This window comes from Triticum urartu, chromosome 5A, assembly GCF_056163025.1.
Source record: "Triticum urartu cultivar PI428250 chromosome 5A, HENAU_Tu73, whole genome shotgun sequence".
Taxonomy (NCBI): Eukaryota; Viridiplantae; Streptophyta; class Magnoliopsida; order Poales; family Poaceae; genus Triticum; species Triticum urartu.
Genome location: NC_141877.1, coordinates 125,123,458 through 125,126,435, shown reverse-complemented (window position 1 = coordinate 125,126,435; position 2,978 = coordinate 125,123,458).

The window sequence follows — 2,978 nt, the reverse complement described above, 5'->3', positions numbered from 1 at the left end:
ACTAGACAGATGTACTATGTACTAAATACAGGAAGGCATGTCACATTAACAGGTATAATGTATAAGCTAAGCAGACTAGCACATGCAGTTTAACTAGATTGGAAGAATTACAATCTAGACACCATATGCAACATGCAAGCACATATCACGCTGCCAAGTTAGAGAAAGCACCTGCGATGCTAGTGTAGGGGAAATGTTGTAATCAACGACAGAGCTACGTTCACTATCTTCATCTAGCATTTCTGTTTCTTGAGAATCATGTCGGGAGGCTAATGTTGCATTCTTTAAATGAGGAGTAGTCCCCTTGCCTGCCTGCCTCGTCATAAGTGATTGATGAGGGATACACAAGAACATTAGTTTGATGTAAGAACATGGTTAATATACAGATGTACTAGTATGTACCAAAAACAGAAAGGCATGTCATATTCAAAGGTATAATGTGTAAGCTAAGCAGATGCAATTTAACCAAATAGGAAGCAATACAAGCTAGACATCCAGCTGGAGTGGTGAGCATGATCATCTAGGACCTAAGAGCCTGGTGGGAGGCGGGCTGCTTCGCCACCATTGTAGCTTTTTAGTTGGCTTCCAGGTGATGCCTATCTTTGCTGGGCTTGTCACTGGCTCGGCCAGTGCCCTAACTAGCTATTTGTCTTCTGGTGCTCACGGGATGGTGGTTCATGTAAAAAAATATTTCCTTATCTTACCGACTTAGGCCTTTCGAATACAAGCTAGACACCATATGGAACATGCAACCACATATGACACCGTGAAGTTAAAGCAAGCACCTGGGATGGTGGTTCATTGCGAGCGAGGTCATCAACTCCAGAGCTACGTTTACCGTCTCCATCTGCTGACACTGCACCCATTATAGCGCTGAAACGTGTCTTGCCTACCGGCACACCAAAATGGAGCGACTTCTCTCTTTTCTTTTTGGCTTCTCTCATGGCAGCAGAGTCTGAAATACCCTTGCATAAAAACACAACAGTGAGAGTAAGGGTGAAGTGTGTGCAGAACTAGTGCACTGTAAAAGTAGTAGATAACAGGTGGCTGAAAAATAAATGACAGGAGATATATGATAGCTCTACAACATTGCATGGCAAACAAAATTAGATTCTACTATGTATGATTTTGTAATATATGAGCACAGGAAATGTAGGTACTCCTCCAGCACACCACCACATGTGGTCAGATCTAAGATAATAGTCGACTGAAAATAAATAGGTCAGTCGATTTTTTTAATGAACCATCCGATCTATAAGGAACAGGCAGATGGCCTTCGTCTACCTCCCGCCAGTCACTGCTGACGATCTTTCTCGAACCGCCAGCGACCACCGGCCCAGACCCCTGCCTCCGCCGCCCCGCCCTCCCATCGACCTCACACCACCGTCGTGCTTGGCAGCGCCCCCAGGCCATCCCTTTAATCCCGGCCGACCTCCAGATCGGGCGCCAGTAGATCTAGGCCGCACACGCCCCTAAGATAAACACCAAGGCGCTGCTTCCCCGGCGTAATAGGCGTACTAGCGCCTGTTACGCCAGGGAATGCTTCCGTTAATTGGGAATCAAGTGGCCAGAAATTGAAATTCAGGGGGGCGATGGACCTCTAGCTAAGGTGAAATAGTATATGAGGAGAAACCTTGTGCATCGCGAGTTACTAGGAACATCTAGTATCAAGAAGAAGGGTCAACTAATGTCTTCTGTGGGATGAATACCGTGCAAGCAGAGATGTAAGATTTGCACGAATAAGGGAAGAGGAGTACCTTTTTCGGTTGCCGGTGTGGTCACCTCCACAAGTCGCGCCGATTTTCTTCTTTTTACCGGGGAAATTGATGTTCTGGAGGGTGCAGGCTTGGACGAACCCATGGCCAAATTGTTGACTGTGTTACCGTGGCCGTATGTCAGCGGAGGGGAAGCAGATCCAAGGCGGCGAAGGACGGCATAGCAGGAACAGCTCCAGTGCGGTGGAGGGTGGCAGCGGTGAGGCGTAGGACGGCGTGGTTGAACTGGCTCGGGTACGGACGGCTCGGCCTCGGCTTCAACTACTAGCCGTGGAGGGTGTTGCGGTTGAGGTTGCGGTGGACAACGACGTCGGGGTATCAGCTCCGGCGTGATGGAGGAGGGCGGCGGTTGATGGGTGGGATGGGGTGGCGGACGGAGGACGCCGGGGTTTCGCGGCTAGTGGAGAGGTAGTTTTGGCGCCCACGGAGTACGAATGGGGAATCGGACGGGTGGGGGGAACCATGTTTCGGTCTGGGACGCGGTTGTTTTTTGCTTTTTTGAACAGAAATGGGACGCGCTTGTTTGAAATTTGGGGAAAGTACAAACTTTGCCCCCCTCTTAAATTTCGGACCTACTGCGGGTCGGGGGTAGGATGGTAATCCCAGGTGTCCCAAATAGTGGGCGGGAGCGATTTCGGCTGCGCGCATGTGTGCTTAGGCGGCCATTGTGTATGAATGTTTTTCGTATGCGGTTGCGTGGCATCTAGATGAAGCTACAAACCTACCCCGATTTAGACCTTTGGACGTCGGGCCGGTAGGTTTCACGGGTCGGAGTTATTAGAAAAGTAATTTCCTTGTACTACCAAACATTGGTCTCACGCGGTTTCGGGCGAGTAGAGGCTCTTTTGGCGCTTCGTTCGAAATTTTGAAACACAAGCATTCACGTTTAGAGTACTCTTGAACTATGAGGATTGACCTAAATATACAACGTTATATTTGACCTTGTATGTTTGAAAACCTCATTAAATTATCCGCTTCTTTTTGAAATTTTGACACTTGAAAATCCTATAACTACGATTATTTTGGAATGGAGGAGCTAAATTTGAATCTATTTTGTACACGACTACATATGCTATTATGTACAAAATCAGAGCAAAGATTGGTGCCCCCATAATTTAGGTATGGTTTACAAATGCCATGATATCAAATTCAAATAATTGAATTGACTTCATGTTGAATTCGATTTTTTTAAACCACCTTAAG